Below are 23,715 nucleotides of genomic sequence, written 5' to 3'. Positions count from 1 at the left end.
CTGGGCAGAGGGGTGGGTGTCCCTGGGGCGGGGGGTGGAAGGAGTGTGGGGGGCGGTGAGCCTCGCTTGAACTTAGCCTAGGAATCCAGAGCTAGAAAACCAAACAGGCAGTCCTGCCCCACTCCTCCCCTAGGTCAATTGTTTACATTTGCAAACTGAACCCTTTAACTCCTTGTGAAAGACCTTGTTAACCCCCTAGTCTAGGCTTTTGTGCTACATCTGTCAAACTCAGCATTTCTTTCTTTTTTAAATTTTCTCTGTAGTTAAGGGCTGTTTCTTTTTTCTTTTTAAGATTTTATTTATTTATTTGATATATAGAGAGAGTGCACAAGCAGGGGAGCAGCAGAAGGAGAGGGAGAAGCAGGCTCCCCACTGAGCAGGGAGCTCCACCTGGGGCTCCATCGCAGGACCCTGGGATCATGACCTGATCTGAAGGCAGGCACCCAACCAACTGAGCCACCCAGGTGTCCTGGTAGTGATTTTTTAGATATGGCATCAAAAGCATAGACAACAAAAGGAAAAATAGATAAATTAGATCTTCATCAAAATGAAAAACTTATGGGCATGTGGTTGCTCAGTGTTTGAGCATCTGCCTTCGGCTCAGGTTGTGATCCTGGGGTCCTGAGATCAAGTCCCTGCAGGGAGCCTGCTTCTCCATCTACCTATGTCTCTGCCTCTCTCTGTGTCTCTCATGAATAAATAAATAACAAAATCTTAAAAAAAAAAAGGCTAAAAAAATGAAAAACTTCTGTGATCAAAGGACATTATCCACAGAGTAAAAAAGGGACTCATTGGATGGGAGAAAAATATTTGCAAACTACAGATCTGATAAGGGGTTAATATCCACAATATATAAAGAATTCCTACAATGCATCAACAACAAAAAAACAAATGATCCAATTAAAAAAATGAGCAAAGGACTTGACCAGACCTTTCTCTGAAGAAGATATACACACAGTTAATTAGCACATGAAAAGATGTTCAACATCACTGATAGTTAGGAAAATGCAAATCAAAACCACAATTAGATATGACTTCATACACATTAGGATGTCTATTATTTAAAAAAAAAAAACAATACCTGTTGGCAAGGATGTAGAGAAATTGGATCACTTGCGCACTGCTGGTGTGTATGTAAAATGGTGTAGCCGCTGTGGAAAATGGTTTTACAGCTCCTCAAAAAATTAAACATAGAATTACCATATGGCTTAGAATCCCACTTCTGTTTACGTACCTCAAAGAATTGAAAGCAGATATATCGGAGAGATATGTGTACACCCATGTTTGGCTATTTGCAATGACCAAAATGTAAGGACAGTCCAAGTGCCCATCAGCAGATAAATGAAATGTGGAATCTATAGCCAATGGAATATTATTTTCAGCCTTCAAAAGAAGGAGATTCTGGGCAGCCCGGGTGGCTCAGCAGTTTAGCATCGCCTTCAGCCCAGGGCGTGATCCTGGAGTCCAGGGATCGAGTCCCACGTCGGGTTCCCTGCATGGAGCCTGCTTCTCCCTCTGCCTGTGTCTCTGCCTCTCTCTCTGTGTCTCTCATGAATAAATAAATAAAATCTAAAAAAAAAAACAAAAGAAGGAGATTCTGACACCTGTTACAATGTGGGTGAACCTTGGAGATACTATACTAAGTGGAATAAGCACATCACAAGACAAAACTATATAATTGCACTTATAAGAGGTCCCTAGAGAAGTCAAAGAAGACGAAGTAAAATGTGGGCTGGGGCGAGGGAGAGTAGGGGGTTAGTGTTTATTATTTATTCTTATTTTTTTTAAAGATTTTAATTTATTTATTCATGATACACACACACACACACACACACAGAGAGAGAGAGAGAGAGAGAGAGAGAGAGAAGAGGCACAGACACAGGCATAGGGAGAAGCAGGCTCCATGCAGGCAGCCCAACATGGGACTCGATCCTGGGTCTCCAGGATCACACCCTGGGCTGAAGGTGGCACTAAACTGCTGAGCCCCCGGGCTGCCCGGGGGGTTAGTGTTTAATGGGTATGGAGTTTCAACTTGGGAAGATGAAGAAGTTCTGGAGATGGGTCGTGATGGGAATATACTTAATGCCATGGAACTGTACATTTCAAAGTACCTAAAATGTTAAATTTTATGTAATGTATTTTACCACAATAATATCTAAAAAAAAATTTAAATCAACCCTGGGAAGGAGTTCATCAAGGCTTCCAAAGCTCTGGGTGGTTGTGGTCTTAGCCAGGGTCTCCTGACTAGCACGCTGCATGACCCCTGCCTCCTCCTCTGGGCTCTGTGCCCACCTGTAGTGTTGCTCCATGCGTCCCTTCTCCTTAGCGCAGATGTGAATCCCACTGCACTTCCTTGTAGGGAATGGGGTGAGGAATCGCTTGGGGTGTTTCTCTGCCCCTCCTCAGGTTAAAATCAGCACCAGGAGCTACTGTTCATGGAGGTGCCTGGGTGGCTCAGTGGTTGAGCCTTTGGCTCAGGGCATGATCCTAGGGTCCTGGGATCGAGTCCTGCATCAGGCTCCTCTTAGGGAGCCTGCTTCTCCCTCTGCCTGTGTCTCTGCATCTCTCTCCTTCTGTGTTTCATACATAAATAAATACACAGAGCTACTGTTCATAGAGTAGCCACCATATGCCTGTTTACTAACCTATTTGAGCCTCAGTTTGCTTTCCTGTAAAATAGGCACCTTAATACTGATCCTGCCAAGTGGTTGTGAGTTAGGTTGGGCATCCATCCTCCTCTTGTTTCTTTCCTGGATTCTGCCTCATTGCCTAGCATGTCAATTTACCTCAAATTTGCACCTTTGAATCTGCTGTGAGCTTGGTAACCATATCACCAAGCTCGTTAGGTTGTAGGTTAAGAAATTTAATTAGGCTCTGAGGAGGTTAGAAGGCTGTCCTAAGGGTCAGGTTCTCAAGCCACAGACTGTGGACTCATGACATCTTTTTGGTCCCTGGAGACATTCTTCTATAGTTGTGTGGGAGGCCTCTGTGCTCCAGACTGTGAGGTTGCTAGACGGCAGTTCCCCATGTTTTGGGCAGCTGTGGAGTGATTGTGTGACACTGGTTCTGGGAGGGATGAGGCCACTGTGCTCTGGGCTGCTCAGACTGCATCGTATGGAGCAGTGGGAGGAGTAGTGATAAGCCAGGAAGCATTCTCAGGAGGAGAGCCAGGATTAAGAGGTCCCAGAATAGAGCATACCATGAGGCGTCAACGTAGTATGGCTGTATCAGTCAGCTTTTGCTGGGTTATGCTGAATAACAACCACCGAGACTTAGTGGTTGTAATAACAAAGCTTTATTCTCGATAATGGATGTGTTGCCTGTGGTGCTCTGCTCCACATCCTCTTCATTCCAGGATTCAGGCTGAAGGATCAGCTAGGAAAGGGCTGTATTTGAGGCAAGGAGTGAGGGAAGGCAGATGGGGAAGTGTGGTGGTAGAACCATGAAACGGCTCTTAAATCTCTGCTTAGAGTAGCATGTGATCACTCCTGTTCAAATGTCATTGGTCAAAGCAAGTCACATGATCAGGCCTGTCACCAGTGGGTCGGGAGATGTGATGCTCCCGCACTGCTGAGTGAATGAATAAATGAATTCTCTGATCCTGGAGGGATTTAAGCAAAGGATGGATGCTGATTTGTATTAGTTATCTACCACTGCATAACACATTACTCGCAAACTTAGTGGCTCCATGCACCAATAAATATTTATTATCTTACATAGCTTCTGTGCATCAAGAATTGAGGAGTGACTTCGCTGAGTGGTTTAGATACGAGGTTTCTCATTATGTTGTAGCCAAGATGTTGGTGAGGGCTGCAGTCTTCTACAGACTTGACTGGGCTAGAGGCTTTGCTCCCAAGATGTTACTAATGGAGATGGGGCTGCATGTTGGTAGGAGGCCTCAGGAGACATACCTATAGGGTTGCTTGTGTGCCCTTACCTGATGGCTAGATTTCTCCAGAGTGAGAGATCCAAGAGAGAGCAAGACCGAAGCCACAATGCCTTTAATGACCTAGTCTCAGAAGTCACATACCATCATTTCTTTTTTTTTTTTAAATAAATTTATTTTTTATTGGTGTTCAATTTACCAACATACAGGATAACACCCAGTGCTCATCCTGTCAAGTGCCCCTCTCAGTGCCCGTCACCCATTCACCCCTACCCCCCGCCCTCCTCCCCTTCCACCACCCCTAGTTCGTTTCCCAGAGTCAGGAGTCTTTATGTTCTGTCTCCCTTCCTGATATTTCCCACACATTTCTTCTCCCTTCCCCTCTATTCCCTTTCACTATTATTTATATTCCCCAAATGAATGAGAACATACAATGTTTGTCCTTCTCCGATTGACTTACTTCACTCAGCCACACCATCATTTCTACAATATCCATGGTTACACAGGGCTTCCTATGCAACATGGGAAGAAACGTGAACACCAAGAGGTGATCATATGGGACCATCTACCAGAAACTGTTTTATCATTTGCCATCTAGAGAGAAGCCAGGGATTTTTAAAACCACACGGTCCTTGTTCTTTTACATTTCACAGTTGCTCTTTCAGGCTTATTTCTTTCCCATCTCCTGTTACTAGAACAGGCAAGAAGAAATTAGGTGGAATCTTCAAAACTCTGCTTGGAAATTTCCTTGGCTGGATCATCTACTGCATTAAGTACATTTTCTACTTTCCACATTCCTACAGGTGACAGCGCTGCCAAACTTTTGGACATTACATAACGAGAGTCTTCTTTTGTCCAGCTTCCAATCACATTCTTCTCATTTTCCTTTAAGTCCTGACCCACAGCATCCTCCAAGGCCATCAGGCTCCAATCAACTGCTGAAGCTCCTGACTAGGTATCAGAGTCGCTATGGGGCATGACTCCTATGTGCCCCAATTTTCTCACCTTCCTCAATGCAAGCCCATTTCCTACTCAGGGCATTTGAATTTGCTTTTTCTCTCTGTCTATGCTGTTTTTCTTCCAGATATCCTCATAGCTACTCTCTTGCTTAAATCAGATTGCCACTGAAATGTTCCCTCTTTAGAGAGGCTGTGTGTGCTACTCTAACTAAAACAGCATCCCCATTCTTTATATCCTTATCCTGGTTTGTTTTTCTTCATAGCACCTTTTTGCCACCTGATGTTATATTATATGTCTATTTGTTTATTATCTGTCACCCCCATTAGAGCACCAGCTCAAGTGGAAAGGGACCTTGTCTGTTATATTCACTGTTAAAATCCTAGTGTCTGGAACAGCACCTGGCAATAATCGTTAAATGAATAAATGAAGTGGCCTCTGCAGAGGCACCTAGCATAGAGGTAGATGAGGCTCATGCTAGGACTAGAGGGCAGTTCTCTTAAGGCCAATCTGAGGAAGAGGGCCGTTGGAAATCACAGGCTACAGGGAGACATAGCAGGTTCTGGAGAAGGGATGTTGATAACAGGTCTCAGGCTCAAAGCAGGGCCTGCTCTGCCAAATCTGGCTTTGCATTTTCCCAGAAGAGGTGAAACTTTGTATGGGTCAGGGGATCTGAGGCTTGTTCCTGAAGTTGAGGACAATAGGGTATTTCTTTTTTCAATATGTCACACTGGAGCCCATGGGGTCCACCGCTCATCCTAAAGCTCTGAGGCAGGGGTTTGCCAGGAGGTTAGGATAGACTCCAGGCACCAAAACGGACTGGGCACATTAGATTGGGGGCCACAGAATATGGTAAGAACAGGCTTTTGTATGGAAAAATGGAAGAGGAAAATTAATGTGTCCAAAGTCTCAAGAGCGTGGTAGTGGAAGGGTAAGGGCAGGAGACCTCAAAGCAGGCAGAGCTAGTTGGAGACTCAACTCTGTAAAACGTGTCCTGAGCTGATGAAAAGTTATTTATAGTTTATATTTATTTCACTCAGTGTGAATATTCATATACCTCAGTGTGGAAATATTAATGTTTGTTTACGGGGTGCTGCCCCAGGCCTACTGGGGGTATTACATAATACATAGTTGTATGCATCACATTACCTTTCTAAAGTTTGAAGAAATCTGATTGATGCAATATGTCTGGCCTCAGCGCTTTTGGAGAAATATCAGTGGATCTATAAAATCACCAGCCTCCCAGAGTTTACTGTAGGAGCGCAGGAAAAAACAGTGCCAAGTGCAGGCACAGGGGAGCACTGAACAGGGAGCTGGCCAGGCTGAGCAGTGACCGAGGAAAACTGATCAGTCTTGGGGAGAGTCTGTGAGGTTACTGGCTCCAATTGCAAGGAGTTATATCTCCATGAATGGATGTTCTCCTCTGGAAACCAAGGAGAAAGGACTTGCTGTGTTCTTGGAATTGGCAGTCCCCTCCCCAGTGGTGGCCCTAAATCAGTCCTTCTAGATCTCTGCCTTTGAAGGATTTGGGAAGCATGAGGCTGTGTCTCAGAATCTGAGTACCCGGCTACAGGATGTTGCTGTCTGAAAGAAAGCTCATTAACGTAGTTATATGTTTTCATTTCTCTACATCTAGTGGTAGAATTGCTGGATTTTATGGAAACCTTATGTATTTTATGTTTTACCTATTTTATGTTTAACCTTTTGAGGAACTGCCAGACTATTTCTTGAAGTAGCTGTACCATTTTACATTTCCACCAGTAGGGTACAAAGGTTGTAATTTCTTCACATCTTTGCCAGTACTTAATTTTTTAAAAAAATTTTAGTTTATTTATTTGTGAGAGACGCAGAGAGAGAGGCAGAGACATAGGCAGAGAGAGAAGTGGGCTCCCTGCTGGCAGCCCGATGTTGGGATTCAGTCCCAGGACTCCAAGATCATGACCTAATAAGCCAAAGGCAAACACTCAGCCACTGAGCCAGCCACCCAGGCGTCCCTGCCAACACTTGTTATTGTCTGTCTTTTTGAGTATCTCCAACCTAGTGGGTGTGAAGTGGTATCTCACTGTGATTTTCTTAGCATTTCCCTAACAGCTAATGATACTGAGTATCTTTTCATATGCTTGCTGGCCATTTATGTATCTTCTTTGGAGAAATGTATGTTAAGACCCTTTGCCCATTTTTCAATTGGGTTATTTGTCTTTTTATTATTAACATTTTATAGATTCTAGATACCAGCCCTTTCTCAGATATGTGATCTGCAAACATTTTCTCCTATTAGGTGGATTGTCTTTTTACTCGCTTGATGGTGTCCTTTGAAGCATAGAAGTTTTTAATTTAATGATGTCTAAAGTATCTATTTTTTTCTTTTATTGCTTGTACTTGTGTCATATTTAAGAAATCATTGCCTAATCCAAGATCATGAAGATTTATGCCTGTGTTTTCTAAGAGTTTAATAACTCATATTTAATTTTTTTAAATTTATTTATGATAGTCACAGAGAGAGAGAGAGAGAGGCAGAGACACAGGCGGAGGGAGAAGCAGGCTCCATGCACTGGGAGCCTGATGTGGGATTCGATCCCGGGTCTCCAGGATCGCGCCCTGGGCCAAAGGCAGGCGCCAAACCGCTGCGCCACCCAGGGATCCCCAATAACTCATATTTAGATCTTTGATCCATTTTTTAAAAAAGATTCTATTTATTTATTTGAGAGAGAGAGAGAGAGAGAGAGCACAAGCAGGCAGAGTGACGGGCAGGAGAGGGAGAAGCAGGCTCCCCACTGAGCAGTGAGCCCCATGCAGGGCTCAATCCAGGACTCCCAGGATCATGACCTGAGGCCAAAGGCAGATGTTTAACCACCCAAGCACCCCTAGGTCTTTGATCCATTTTTAAAAAAGACTTTATTTATTTGTTCATGAGAGACACAAAGAGAGAGAGAGAGAGAGAGAGAGAGAGAGAAGCAGAGACACAGGCAGAGGGAGAAGCAGGCTCCATGCAGGGGGCCTGATGTGGGACTCGATCCCAGGACTCCAGGATCACGCCCTGGGCCTAAGGCAGGCGCTAAACCGCTGAGCCACCCAGGGATCCCCTCTTTGATCCATTTTGAGTAAAATTTTGTATATGATGTGAGGTAAGGGCCCAACTTAATTCTTTTGCATGTGGATATCCAGTTGTCCCAACACCCTTTGTTGAAAAGGCTATTTTTCCACTGTTGAATGATATTGGCATCCTTGTTGAAAATCAATTAATCATAAGTGTGGGAATTTATTTCTGGATTGTCAATTCTATTTTATTGCTCTATATGTCTATGCTTTTTTTTTTCTTTTAAAGATTTTATTTACTTGAGAGAGACAGAGAGGAGGAAAGAGAGAGATCAAAAGAGCAGAGGGAGAAGCAGACTTCCCGATAAGCAGGGAGCCCGACTCAGGGCTTGATCCCAGGACCTAGAGATCATGACCTGAGCCAAAGGCAGATGCTTAACTGACTGAGCCACCCAGGTGCCCTTCTATAGGTTTATCCTTATGCGACCATCATACTGTTTGGATTACTGTTGTTTTGTAGTAAGTTTTGAAATTGGGAAGTGCAAGTTCTCCAGCTTTTTTCTTCTCTTTGAAGATTATTTTGGCTATTCTGGGTCTCTTGATTTTCTTTCTTTCTTTCTTTCTTTCTTTCTCTTTTTTAAAAGATTTTATTTATTTATTCATGAGAGACACAGAGAGAGGGAGAGAGAGGCAGAGACACAAGCAGAGGGAGAAGCAGGTCCCATGCAGGAAGCCCGATGTGGGACTCAATCCTGGGGCTCCAGGGTCACGCCCTGGGCCAAAGGCAGGCACCAAACCACTCAGCAACCCAGGGTTCCCGTCTCTTGATTTTCTATAGGAATTTTAGAATCATCCTACCAATTTCTGCAAATATGACAGCTGGAGTTTTGATTAGAGGTTGCATTGAATCTATAGATCAATTTGTGAAGTACAGCTGTCTTAGCAACATTAAATCTCCTGATCCACAAACATGGATGTCTTTCCGTTTACTTAGGTCTTCTTTAATTTTTTTCAAAAATAAATTGTCGTTTTCCAAGGATAAGTTTTGCACTTTCATTGCTAAATTTATGATGAATTATTGTATTGTTTTTGATGCTATTGTAAGCGGAATTGTTTTTAAATTCCTTTTTTGGATTATTCATTGCAAATATATAGAAATATTATTGATTTTTATATATGAACATGTATCCCTACCACTTTGCTGAACTCATTTATTATTTCTAATAGTTTTTTTTTAGTGGATTTCATAGGATTCTTCATATACAAGATCATGTTATCCTCAAATAAAAATAGTCTTCTTTCTTTCTTTTTAGTATTGGTGGCTTTTGTTTCATTTTCTTGCCTAATCACCCCAGCTGCAACGTTCAACGGAAGTGGCAAGAGCAAACATTCTTGTCTGGTTTCTGATCTTGGAGGGGGAAGCAACGCTTCTTTCTCCCTTGAGTATGATGTTAACTGTGGGATTTTCACAGATACTCTTTACTAAGTTGTGAGAACTCCTTTTTATTCCTCATTTGTTTAATGTTTTCATCATGAGGGGGTGTTATTAAATTTTGTCAGTGGCTCTTTCTGCATCTATGTAAATGACCATGTGGTTTTTACCCTTCATTCTACTGATAAGGTGCATTGCATTAATTGATTTTCAGATGTTAAAACAACTTTGCATTCCTGGGCTGAATTTCACATGGTCATGGTGCGTAATCCTTTTTATATGTTGCTGGATTTGGTTTGCTAATATTTTGTCAAGGATTTTTGCATTTGTACTTATAGGAGACATTAGCCTGTAATTTTCTTGTGATGTTTCTATATGGTCTTTGTATTAGGGTAATACAGGCCTCGTAGAATGAATTTTGTTTTATTTTGTTTTTAAAGATTTTATTTATTTATTCATGACAGACACAGAGAGAGAGAGAGAGAGGCAGAGACCCAGGCAGAGGGAGAAGCAGGCTCCGTGCAGGGAGCCTGACATGGGACTCGATTCTGGGTCTCCAGGATCACGCTCCAGGCTGAAGGTGGCTAAACTGCTGGGCCACTGGGGCTGCCCATAGAATGAATTTAAAAAAAAAATATTTTATTTATTTATTCATGAGAGACACAGAGAGAGAGAGAGAGAGACAGAGACAGAGACACAGACAGAGGGAGAAGCAGGCTTCACACAGGGAGCCCGATGTGGGACTTGATCCTGGGACTCCAGGATCATGACCTGGCCCAAAGGCAGTGCCAAACCGCTAAGCCATCCAGGGATCCCCCATAGAATGAATTTGTAAGCATTCTCCCCTATTCTATGTTTTGGAAGAATATGTGAAGAATTGGTGTTAATTTTTTAAATGTTTGCTGGAATTTACCAATGAAACTATTTGGGCCTGTACTTTTCTTTGAGGGTAGTTTTTTGATGCTAATTTAATCTCTACTTGTTATAGATATATTTAGATTTTCTACTTCTAAGTCATTTTTGATAATTTGTGTCTTTCTAGAAAATTTTCCTTTTCATCTGAGTTATCTAAGTTGTTGGTATACCACTTATATTCATTTAAAAAAATAATCTCCTTATTGTATTTATTTTATTTTTTATTAAGTAAGCTCTACACCCAACGTGGGCTTGAACTCATGACCCTGAGATCAAGAGTCTCAAGTTCCACTGACTGAGCCAGCCAGGCGCACCCACTAATATCCTTTTTTTTTTTTTACATTTTAAAAATTTAAATTCAATTTGCCAAAATATTATATTCATTTTTAAGAGTGTTTTACAGTCTTTGACTGCTAATGACTTCTTCTTGAAACTCTTTCCTTTTGGTTTTCATGACCCACTTCCTTAATAGCTACGTGAGTTGAGACAAGCCACATAGCCTCACTAGAATGAGGCTATGATGATCATAGGGCCTCCCCACTGAGTTCCTATGAGGATTAGATAAGATGGCACCTGGGAGGTACAAAGCATGGTCCTGGCACCTGGGAAGCATGAATACCTGATAATTTTTCTCCTTACTCTTTCCTCATCTTCCTTCAGTTCTCCAACCACAAATTCTCAGTCTTAGCAGGTATACTTTAGAGCAGTAGTTCTCAACTGGGGGTGATTTTGCCCACCAGGGGACATTTGGCAAAGTTTAGAGATATTTTTGATTGTTACAACTGGGGGGATGTCACTGGCAGCTAGTGGGTAGAAAGCAGAGATGCTGTTAAGTCTCTTGTAATGCACAGGACAGCACCCAGCAGTGAAGAATTATCTGGTCCCAAATAATGCTGATAGTGCTGAAGTTTCTATGGAAACAGCTCTACATGATTATTGTAAAAAGAATTGAAAATACAGGTAAGCCCCCCCAAAACCCCGCCAAAACCCAAAAAGAATAATTCCCCATAATTATGCCACATTGAAAGAACTTCAGTTACGAAAGAATATATTTTTTAAAGATTTTATTTTATTTATTCATTAGAGACACATCGAGAGAGAGGCAGAGACATAGACAGAGGGAGAAGCAGGCTCCATGCAGGGAGCCCACTGCGGGACTCGATCCCAGGACTCCAGGATCACTCCCTGAGCCAAAGTCAGACGCTTAACCATTGAGCCTCCCAGGTGTCCTAGGAAAAAATATTTTTTAAAGAATAGGAATATTTATTTTTTTAAAGATTTTATTTATTTATTCATGAGAGAGAGAGAGAGAGAGGGAGGCAGAGACACAGGCAGAGCGAGAAGCAGGCTACATGCAGGGAGCCTGATGTGGGACTCGATCCCGGGTCTCCAGGATCACACCCTGGGCTGAAGGCGGCACTAAACCGCTGAGCCACCCGGGCTGCCCAAGAATAGGAATGTTTATAGGGTAAAAATATTCTGACTGTTTTGAATTTTTCCCAGTTGTACTGCCTACCTGATTATGTGACATAATGTGTTCAGTGCCATTTTGGTGCTTGGCAGGGACAAGGAAATGCCCAATATCTATGGGATGGTCCTTGGAAGGTGAGGGTGGGGCAGAGCACCTGGTTCATCTGCAGGTAAGACCTATAAAAACTCATTCTCTGGGTGGCTTGATGTCTTGCAGGTGAACTCTGTGTGTGGCTGAGTGTGTGTGTGCCAGTGTGTTCCCACAGTGTGTTCTCATGTCATCATCCAGCTAGAAGGTAGACAGGCATACTGGTAGACAGGTATACTAGAGACTCCACAACCTCGTTAATTATGAGAAAGAACGGAACTTGAGTGAACTTTGGTATATTCATTTGGGTTGAATTCTTTGATTACATAACGGTTCCAAAGAGTTCTTCTGGGGCCGAGGGTTTCTCGACTGGGCATGTGACTTTCCTTGGGCAAACCACATCAGATATCCTCCTGTGCTGTCACATCCTGAACCATCTGTCTTCTTTGCAAAGCTCCATGTCTTGTGTGCTCAGTGAGACCTGGGGTGCAGATGACATTTCCTGGGGAGAACTTGGGCTGGCCTGGGTTGTCCTTGGAAAGGTGGGATATTGGATTCAGGCCCACCTGTGAAAAATCAGACTCACTGGTAGTTGCTGTGCGTTGCTGCATGTCAAGCAAGCCATCAGCCTTGGCCCGGTGAGCAGGTGAGTAGGTGCTCAGTATTTTACTCCTCACCCTTTTGCCCTTTGCAGAACCTCAGAGGTCGGTGTCCAGCATCAGGCCCCACTCTGGCTTACAGATGAGGCCCAGAGAAGTAGTGACTCTCCCAGTGGCACCTGTCTGAGGCTGAGCCTGAGGCCAGTAATCTTCTCTTCACACTCCTTTCCTGCCCAGGAGGGTTGAGTCAGTCCACCCAAGCACCATGGGGCCGTACATTCAGGCCCTGGGGCTCCCAAATGTTGATCTGAGGACCATGACCTTGAAATTAGCAAAGAATTTCAAAAACAGGCAGGTTCCAAACCTAGGGAAAGATGTCTGGGGGGTGGTGTCTGGAGGGGGCACTGCTGATTTAGCCTCTCTTTTTACAGAGAGGAAGCATCACATCATCCAACCTGGAGAAGGACTGGCGATGGCCAATGAGTCTTCATGGAGTCTCTCTCTCTCTCTCTCTCTCTCTCCTCTCTCCCTTGCATGTTGTGGAGGAGGACGTGCACATGTAGGCTTATATGTGCCCTGTATTTGACCTTGTTTTCTCTGTCTGCTTCAAACCTTCCCTGATACGGTGAGTGGTCTGCAGGGTCTGTCTGGTGTCCATGTCAATCCCCACCAAAGGGGCTGGAATGCTGGAGAAGGGCAATCCTGAGGTGGGGGGCCTTCTGTTCTACAGGAGCTAAAACCCTCTGTCTGGCTGAGGAGAGCCCCCACTTAACAATAGGAGGGGTGGGAGGCTCTGTGAAAGGTGACTTTGAAAGGCTGCACTTGTTCTTGTCGAGGTCTGGGCAGCAGAGCTCTGCTGTGAAGGATGGTTCTGGTGTGAGGTTGCGCTGCCGGCAGCCGTGGGGGATAAAGTCTCCTTCTCAATGGCGCCCCTCAAAAATTGTTTCTTTTTATTATGAACTGTTTCCAACATCAACACAAGTGGAAAGAATAGTATTGCTAAAGCCCCTGGTGCCCATCACCCACCTAGTTTTGATAAGTAGTGAGACTTGGACACATTTGCTTCATCTATTCCTCTCTCTTTTTTTCTTTCTTTCTTTCTTTCTTTCTTTCTTTCTATTGGAGTATTTAAAATAAAATCTCGATCATAACATGCTTCACTTCGGTGTATTTCTCTACACACACACACACACACACACACGCACACACACACACACACACACACACTCCACCCTCCACATTTTCTTATATAGGCCCAAAGCCATGATCACACCTAACAATATAAATAATCACCCGTTGGGATCACTTAATATCCAGTCTGTAATCAAGTGTCTCTGTCTCAACCGTGTCTATTTATTTATTTATTTATTTATTTATTTATTTATTTACTCATGAGGCACAGAGAGAGAGGCACAGACATAGGCAGAAGCAGGCTCCCTGTGAGGAGCCCGATGCCGGACTGGATCCCAGGACCCCCAGATCACACCCTGAGCCAAAGGTAGATGCTCAATCGCTGAGCTACCCAGGTGTCCCTCAAACGTGTCTTTTTTATACTACACTTGGTTTGCTGGAATCTGGATCCAGAAAAGGTCTAAGCCCAGGGTTTTGGTTGGTCTCCTAAAGTGCCCCCAATCCAGGGCTGATCTTCTTTCTTCTCTTTTTTAATGTAATGCTCTTGACTTACTGCATACGCCAAGTCATTTCTCCTGAGGATTGCTCCACATTCTGGACTCCTCTGTCTGCTTTCTTATAATATTGCTTACCGCTTTCCCCTATACTTCCCGGGAATTAATGTAAGCATTGGAGTCTCAAATAGAGTGAGGTTCCATTTTTTTTTTTTTAAACAAGGGCACTCCATGAATGGCGCTGGGCTTCCCACTGCACGGTGTTAGGAGGCACACACAGGCAGCTTGCTGATCTTTTAGTGGCACTAAAAATGATATGTGATTTCCGATGGTGACAGACTGCCCCCTCCTTGGTAAGCTTCCTCATCTGGTAGCTAGTCTTCCCCAGATGTTCTTCCAATGAACCATGCTTCCCTGTATTTGAGTCCTCATGTTGTCACAGCGCCTTGAATTTTGCCAGCTCTAGGACTTGTTTTCTGCCCTAGAATGTGGCCACAGGGACTCTGGGTTTTCAAGGCTAAGGCTGAGCCACAGGAAGCCTATAGCTTCCCTCTCTGTCTTTCAGAAGAGTCACTCTGGGGGAAGCCAGCTGCCATGCTGTGAGGAAGCCAGCCTGAGGAGAGGCCACCTGGCCAGAGAGAGGCCCCAGCTGTTCCCACTCTTCTGGTCATCTCCACTGAGGCATGGGCACAAGAATGACAGAGAAGATAAAGCTCAGATGGCTCTGGCCCCAGATTCTGCCCAACTCCAGCCGTCTGAGAGGCCCCCGAGAGATGGGCCCACTGACTATAGGATGTCCTGTGAAATTGTGGTTGACCACTACACTTTGGTGTAGCCTGCTGTTGACTGAACAGCCAGTGGCTTTCCTTCTAAATGTTCTAACTGATGGGGGTCATTGCCGGAACCATTGATTTGATTAGAAGTTACAGAATGCTGCTGATCTAATTCTATCACTCTTGCCACAGTTATTTGTAAGAATTCTTCCCCTCAGCAGGTAGGCATCCCTGGTGATCCTGAAATATGGACCCTACGTGAAAGACAGGGAAATGGGGACGCCAGGGTGGCTCAGTGGTTGAGCATCTGTCTTCAGCTCAGGTCGTGATCCCAGGGTCCTGGGATTGAGTCCTACATCAGACTCCCTGCGTGGAGCCTGCTTCTCCCTCTGCCTGTGTCTCTGCCTCTCTTTCTGTGTCCTTCATGAGTAAATAAATAAAATCTTTAAAAAAAGGGAAATGGTGGGGCTCTTCCTGGCTACCTTCTGCAGCAGTGACCTGGCCCTTCTTGGATTTGACACCCAGATCAAGGCAGGAGAGAACAGCCTGAGGAAGGTGAGCTGGGGACTTGGTTCCCAAGGAAACCACAAGGTAATCATCAGATCCTCCGAGGATCATTATTTCTTTGTCCTGCTAAAAACCAGATGCTGTCACCTTCCAAGCCAGCTCAGACATTTGAGCAGGCACCAAAATGGGTCCTCAGGGGTGGAGACAAGTGGTTTAGTGAGCTTACGGGGGTGGCTGCTTCTGCCCCTGGGTCTCAGCTTCCTCTCTGGAGGCCTCCCCCCTCCACCAAACAATACCCTTATCCTCAGATCTCTTAGGCCACAAGAAGAGCCTAGTTTTGGGGTGAGGGATACATAGAAAGCTGCCCATCCTGGAGCCCCAAGGGACAGGATGTCTTTGCTCAGAGTCTGCCCTGGGCTGTTAAGTGCCACCTTCTAACAAGTGCTTACTTTGTGCCAGATGTGACACAAGGTGGGCTTGGAACTGCAGGCACAAAATCTCCCAAATATTGACAAGAACTCACAGAATGGGTGCTGTCCTCACCCACTGGTTGGGTCACTTGCCCAAGGTCACCCAAAGCACCCTCTGCTGTCTACCTGTATAATTGGCCTCAGGTGGTCTATTCCTGCCAAGGTCCCCTCTGGTGGCAGCCTGCTGGCGATGGGTGTAAACTTGTTCATTGCTCACCTCCAACTGTGTGTATCTCTGATGTTCTCAGTTGACCCATGATGTGTAGTAAGGATCCCCTCTTCTTGTACCCCAGCATGGTGCCCAAGCTCTTCCTGTGGCTCCGACGATCACCCCAGGCATGGGGCCAGTAGGGTGAGGGCGCTGAGTTTTTTTCTTTTTAAATTTTATTTATTTATTTATTTATTTATTTATTTTTTTTTTTTAATAAATTTTTTTTTTTTTAATTTTTTTTTTTTTTTTTTTTTTTTTTTTTTTTTTTATTTATGATAGTCACAGAGAGAGAGAGAGAGAGAGGCAGAGACACAGGCGGAGGGAGAAGCAGGCTCCATGCACCGGGAGCCTGATGTGGGATTCGATCCCAGGTCTCCAGGATCGCGCCCTGAGCCAAAGGCAGGCGCCAAACCGCTGCGCCACCCAGGGATCCCCTATTTATTTATTTATTAATGAGAGAGAGAGAGAGAGAGAGAGAGAGAGGCGCAGAGACACAGGCAGAGAGAGAAGCAGGCTCCATGCAGGGACCCCGATGTAGGACTCTATCCCAGGTCTCCAGGATCACGCCCTGAGCTGAAGGAGGTGCTAAACCGCTGATCCCCCCGGGCTGAGGGCTCTGAGTTTTGACTCACGTAAGGAATGTCTGGCAGCAGAGTCAGGCCTGAAGCTTTGACATTTTCTTCAGTGCAGGACAGACTTAATTTGTTCTGGAATAGTATTCAACAACATTAGGTGCAATGGATCCACAGAGGAAACGCCCCTAAACACAATGTCCTCCTCACAAGAAAAAAATGGTGGAACCCACAAACATTCATGTGGTGTTGCTTGAGCCACCTGGGCTCCGTGTGGGAGGGAACGTCACCATCCATACCGAGGGTGTGTCCCAGCTCTCTGACTAGGAGACAAACATCATCTCAGGTCCCAAAATCTGCTCCTTCTTTGATTTTCCTCTTCTGGGGAAGCAGGGTCCCCAAGAGTTGCCTGGCAGCATGGGGTACTCAGGACAAATCTTCACTTGTCTTCATGCCTCTGCAAACGAGCCCTTCTTGGGTGGCACTGGTGAGGGTGGTCCTAGGGGAGCAAGGGCTTCTGAAGTGGTGTGGGGGGACCTGAGAGGTGAAGCAGTACCCCAGGTTTTGTCTTCTTGAGGCTGGAGGCAGCACAGCCTGAGGGTTATGTGCTCGGGCAGGGCCTGCTCTGTGTGTGACCTTGCATGAGCTGCCTCTGTGAGTCTCAACTTTGTCACCTGTAAAATGGGCACAGTGATTCCTCCCTCAGAGGATGGGGTGCCTGTGATCATGGGGAAGAACCATATGTCACAAACTTCAGTTGGTGTCAATCCTGACAGGGTGTATTTACACTGAGTTAAGTTTGACTCCGGGATGAGTGTGGAGGCAAGCCCAGCTATCAGTGGTTCCTCCTTAAATCTACTACAAAGGGCATCCCAGGTGGCTCAGCAGTTTAGTGCCACCTTCAGCCCAGGGCCTGATCCTGGAGACCTGGGATCCAGTCCCATGTCGGGCTCCCTGCATGGAGCCTGCTTCTCCCTCTGCTTATGTCTCTGGCTCTCTGTGTCTCTCATGAATAAATAAATAAATAAAATCTTTAAAAAACAATAATAAACCTGCCACAAAGACTTTATACAGTTCATAGCTCTAGACTAGTCTCTAGTCTCCATGATTACCATGGAGATGCCCTTTGCCATGCCCCGTGGTCTCCTGGATCCCTGCGGTTTCTGGGGCCCTTTAGGACCAGGTCCACCCTCTCAGGGACACCATGGCCATCCCCTTCCTTGTGTTCTGTGAGTCAGGGGCTCTGGGAGCTTACTCCCCAAAAGGAGAGTAAGGAAGGTATTGCCTTCCCTTGGGTCAGGAATGTTTACTTTCCTCTCCCTACCCCTCCAGGACTTCCAGCATAATTTCCCTCAATGTTTGAGTTTTGACAGAAAGAGACCATTCTGGCGGGACTTGAGCTTGGGCTCCATCATAATGGTTTCCCAGAGGCAAGAAGAGGTAATGCCTGGCTTCCCTCCAGGACTTGGAGCAGAAATACAGGAGAACAAACCCCAGCAGACCTCCATCTAGCAGCCCTGTCCATGTGGGCTGGTGAGGGAGCTGCCCTCTTCTTCCTGGCCTCTTCCTGTCCCCAGCCACCCACTACTCACACCACCCCCAAAGCAGAGACCTTGCCGATTGCCTCCCATGAACAAGAACAGCTCTGGGTGTTTTTGGCTGGGATATTTTATCTCATGCCCCCAGTAAACTTGAGAGAGAGGGACCATTCTCGTACCCATTTCCCAGGTGAGGAAGATGAGGCTCAGGAACCTTGCTCGTTCAAGGTCACACAGCTTGTTTGTTAAATTGAGCCAGAGTCTACATTCTGGTCTTGGAATCTCCTCTTCTCTCCTCTACCCCTCCAACAAGGAAACTTCACAATTGCTGATTAAGATCTTAAATTATAGTTTTATCATAAAGATTGTACTTGCTTAAATATAGAGATGTTAGAAAATGCAGAGAAAAAGAAAAACATAAAAGTCATTGTCCCCCAAATCCAGTAATAAAATATGTACAGTTGACCCTTGAACAATCCAGGGGTTGGGGCACCTCCCCATGCAGTCGAAAATCCACATCTAACTTCTGATTCCCCCCAAACTGAACTACTGATAGTCTACTATTGACATAGACAAGTCAATTAGCATATATTTTATATAAGTATTACATATTGTAGTTTGACAGTAAAGTGAGTTAGAGAAAAAAAAGTGTTATTAAGAAAATCATAAGGAAGGGGCTCCTGGTGGCTCAGTCAGTTAAGCATCTGCCTTCAGCTCAAGTCATGATCCTGGGGTCTTAGGATCAAGCCCTGCATCAGGCTCCTTGGTCAGTGGGGAGCCTACTCCTCCCTCTCCCTCTGCCTGCTGATCCCCCCTTGTGTGTGCTCTCTCTCTGTCAAATAAATAAATAAAATCTTAAAAAGAAAGAAAATCATAAGGAAGAGAGAATACATCTTCAATACTGCACTGTACCAAAAAAATTCAGTATAAGTGGACCTGTGCTGTTCTGACCTGTGTTGTTCAAGGTCACCTGTATATCCTTAGACTGGTGAGTCTCAAACTGGACCACGCATCAGCATCACCTAGGAGGCTTGTTAAAGGCAGAGATCTCCTGCCCGCCCCCTGCCCCAAGTGTTTGATACAATAAATGGAGTGGGAGCAGGAATTATAATTTCTAATCAGTTCCTTGGTGATGCTGGTCCTGCTCATCAGAGGACCCCCACTCGGGGATGCTGCTCTGGATCACGGCCTTTTGCCCTCCAAACGGTTGGCATTTAGGGTGGTCATTCTCTGCTGTGGGGCCTGCTGGTGCCCTGTAGGATAGCTAGCAGCAGGATTTCTGAGCTCTTTGCACTAAAGGCCCATAGAACCTTCCCCTGAGTATGACAACTAACAGTGTCTCCAGACACTGTTGAGTGTCCCCTGGGGGAGGTGTAGAATCGCCCCCCCCCCCCGACTCCCCAGTGAGGACGTCCCACTCTCTTCTTGCTCCATTTACATTAGCACAGAGAGGCACCCTCTAACATGTACACACAAACACACACGTCTTTCCTTTTCCTCCAGAATGATGTCAAACTATAAATACAGTTTTATAACCTGCTTTTTTTCACCCTACAACACATTGCCAATTAACTCAGCAATTAGCTCACTGGCAGCAAAGAGAAGCAGGTTTCTGCACAGATGATGTAGGAGGCATCGCTCCAAGCCCACCGTGTGGTTCTGGGCCAGGAAACCAGCGGCAGAGGGGGAGCTTTCAGGACCTCAGTCTCAGCCTGGATGAGGGCTGAAACCTCTGACTTTGGGGACCGTGTCAAGGTCTTACAAAGTGCTCTGGTTTCCCATGCCCTGGGTGTAGCTTGTAAGAAAAACAAGCCATCTGACAACGTGGTCATGAACCATGGCCTTGGGGGTCAGGGATACTGGCCTTGCACCTTCTTCCCCCCTCAGTGGGTTTCAGAGATGGACCACGAGACCCAGAGCTTGCAGGCTGGGAGTGAGGGATCCTGCCTTTTTGCCTGGAAGTGTCCCGCTCTGTTTGTGTCAGGCTGCGGCAGCTGCTATCGTCCTGCCAGCAATCAGGCTGCTTGGTGCAAAGGCACTATGAGGGCCCCCCGAAGTGGTTTCTGGGACCTGGTAAGGAATATTGGCTTTTGCTGCCTCTAGTTCTCCTGGAAGCCCTTCTATCTGCCATTCTCATGACTTCACTGTCCCCCAGACCAGGAATCAGCCACTGCCCATCACTATCCTGGGTGGGAGCCTGCCTGTGGGGCCACTGCTGGAAACTGTGAGATGCTGGCTGGCTGGGTGGAAATGCTGGGGAGAGGACACTGGCAGGATGAGACATGTCCATCACAGCCGCCTCTCCCAGCCCGGGCACCTCCCTGCTTCCCACACCTGCCATGCAGCTGACAAATGGTCTGGGTAGGTTTGACCTTGCTCCCAGCTCCCGGGGTGAGCCTGATAGGTCTAAACCCATCTGTGAAATCTCATCCTCTGTTCCATGGGGATTTCACTTGCTCTGGAGAAGGATGTTGCTCTACCCCCAGGAGTGTGCTGGAACTGGTGAGAACTGTCTTGTGAGAATCAACCATCTGCATTTCTTTCCAACTGTGTTGTCAGGTTGGTAGCTTGAGGTCAGCCACATGAGAGGATTTACACCGCAGAAATTGGCAAATGCTACAAATAAGAGTCCCTCCAACCCCAAGCTAGCTTACCAGCATACCGGTGACCCTCTCCCACTAATTGTGATCAAGGAACCAGGCAGCCCAGCTGTTCATGGGCTGGTGGCTGCCCTGTGACCATAGGAGGGGCTGATGGCAGGAGCAGAGACCTAGAAAGAGCACAATTTAAAAATTTTTATTTATTTATTCATGAAAGACACACAGAGAGAGGCAGAGACACAGGCAGAGGGAGAAGCAGGCTCCCTGGGGAGACTGATGCAGGACTCAATCCCAGGACCCCGGGATCACAACCTGAGCCAAAGGCAGATGCACAACCGCTGAGCCACCCAGGTACACTGTAAGAACACAGTTTTTGATGACATTGTCTGATCATGCCTCACCCCTCGGACTTTTGGATTCCATTTTCCCAGTTTCTTGAGAGCATCCTTAATGATACAGCTTGGTAGCTGCTGTAGGATACCCCCAGGTCAGGACCCTCAGCCGCCAGACCTCTGTGGAGCAACTAGGACTCATTTCTGTCACGGGGCAATATTCTTCAGTGCGTGCATGCTGAGGGCTACTTTGTTACCCCTTCTCTTGCCTCCTGATGGGACCCTTCCTCTACTATCCTGGCTGGGCCAACTTCCCTGTTCTTGCCAGGTCCGTTCCTGGGCTCCTCGATGCAAAATTGGGAGGATGGGAATAAGAGCTGAGGAGACAGTGGGAACTGCCTTGGTGGGGTTGGGGGATTTGGGGTGGGCTGGAGCAGAGAGTTAAGGGAGGGAGAGAGAGCAGGGGTAGGGGGGTGCCTGGGACCCGATGGTCCCTGGGACCCCATTCTCACAAGAGTATAAAATATTTTTTTAATTTATTTTTATTTATTTATGATAGTCACAGAGAGAGAGAGAGAGACAGAGACACAGGCGGAGGGAGAAGCAGGCTCCATGCACCGGGAGCCTGATGTGGGATTCGATCCCGGGTCTCCAGGATCGCGCCCTGGGCTAAAGGCAGGCGCCAAACCGCTGCGCCACCCAGGGATCCCTCTCACAAGAGTATAAGAGGAGAGATTTCACACAGTGCCATTAGGTTCCTTTGTAGTTTCTGAGAACTATTAGTCGAGGCTATTTTAATGACGTCTGGAACACGAGTCTGATCCCACACAGAGGCTGGACTGGACATTGTCTGGTCTTACCTCCGCTGAAGTCTCTGCCTCCCAAGGCGCTCAGATATCTGGGGCAGAGGTGGGATTGGATGCGTCTGAGCAGCATTTTGGCTTATTCTCCTGGGATGTGCCCAGAAAAGAAATGATGGACCAGGTATTTAGGGAACAATGATTCTACAGCTATGGAAACCAAAGCAGGGTTTTTTTTTTTTTTTTCTTTCTTTCTGGGAAATCGCCCAACCCTATTCATGTACTTTGGTATCTTTTGTACCAAAAAAATGTGGAGCAAAGCAGAATGTAGTGGCCTGGAGAAAAACGGAGGCAATAACCCAGTTTAGGAACAGTTCTGGGAGGAATGAGGAACCCATGTTTTGTCCCGTATCTCTGGGCTTTACACAAGTCACACCATGGACAAACCAGAAGCTCATCTACACAGCCTCCATTTCCCTGCTTCTGAGCCCTAGGAGCTCTTTCTGGTTTTAAAACAAAAAACAAAAAAACACCTTTTGCAGCTTGGCTTCTGCCCTATGGTGCTGCAGAAGGCACGGGCCCTCTGCTGTCCTACGCGGGGGTGGCCAGTCTTTGCTGGCTCTCTTCCTTAGTCTTCTGGCAGCATCTGCGGGCATCCGTCCCACAGGAGACAAGGCTTGTCTCGGCCTCGAGGACATTTCTGTCTCTCTCCTGGGCATCTCCAGCTCCATTGCCCAAAGGGGCCAGGCAGGTAATGAAGACGAGTAGCTGGGGCCAAGCATGAGGAAACAGGGAGTGGGAGGGGGTTATGCGGTGGACGGGGCGGAGGGTGCCCTCTGGAGAGGGCAAGGGACAGCTCAGGCCCGCTGACTCATGTCCTCGGGGAATGAAGAGGGTCAGCATTGCTGGAATAACAGCATTTCCCTTGCAGATATATTGATATTGATGAGGATAAATTAGACTGTATACACGGTACCTGACATACAAGGAGGCTGCCAATATATGGAGCTGCATTCTCTGTGAAGCTTCTTGATCCTTCTTGCACACTGATCTCGCCCTCCTTGTTTGTCCCTCATGTGGTCCTGGTCACACGGTTCTTGAGTAGCAGGATGTTAGCTACTGCCACCATAGTGCCACGTAACAAATCATCCCCAAAGCCAGTGGCTTAGGATGACAATGATTTATTTGCACGAGTTTGTGGATTGGTTGGGGCTTGGCTGATGTAGCCAGGTGGTGGCTGTGCAGACAGCTAGCTCGGTCCCACATGTCTCTTCTTCTTGGGCTGGTGGACTAGCTAGGCTTGTGTCTCATGACAGAGGAGCACAAGAGGGTGAGCAGAACATATTATTAGGCCTCTTGGGACTTGGCCAACTGGCACTGGCCAAAGCAAATCCTAAGGACAATCTCAGAGTCAAGGAGTAGGAAAGTGTCCCCCACTCATGGTCAGGCCACAGTAAGGATGTGGCCACACAGGAGGTGGAATTAGGGCTGTCACTTTGGCCTACTGTGTAGAATGGGCATGGTATATTTTGAGTCAGTGCTCTTTACGTGGGTGACTCCTTGGGGCAGGACCTTCCCTCGGTGCTCTCAGGGACCTCACTGGGAGCCAACACTGAGGGAGCGGTTCAAGCAGCCCAAGTATAATGTATTAACAAATGGTTAGATCCAGCTTTTCTGTGCCAAGCTGTGGGCAGGGAAAGGAAGGACCCACCTGGGCAGCATGGTGCATACAGTAGGTGGCTGCTTGAACTTTAGTGCCTAGGAGTGAGGGAAGTAGGTTTTCCTTGGGTGGAGGCAGGAAGGAGACCAGAACTGAAGAAGAGCAGGTGCCCTCCTCCCCGCAGAGTGCCGAGGCGCTGTTCAAAACAGCAGACTACCAAGCAGGTCTATAGTTGGTCTTGAAA

General features: G+C 46.3%; 1 long non-coding RNA gene across 1 annotated transcript; it reads left to right on the top strand.

Annotated features, from left to right (window-relative positions):
* The first annotated feature begins 12,264 nt into the window (after positions 1-12,264).
* Positions 12,265-15,177, top strand: LOC121472061. The gene is made up of 3 exons (XR_005982769.1): positions 12,265-12,430; positions 12,815-13,008; positions 14,574-15,177. It is a non-coding gene; the product is annotated as an uncharacterized LOC121472061 (long non-coding RNA).
* Positions 15,178-23,715: the final 8,538 nt, after the last annotated feature.

Source organism: Vulpes lagopus, chromosome 11, assembly GCF_018345385.1.
Source record: "Vulpes lagopus strain Blue_001 chromosome 11, ASM1834538v1, whole genome shotgun sequence".
Classification (NCBI taxonomy): Eukaryota; Metazoa; Chordata; class Mammalia; order Carnivora; family Canidae; genus Vulpes; species Vulpes lagopus.
This window is presented reverse-complemented; position numbering and strand designations above follow the sequence as displayed.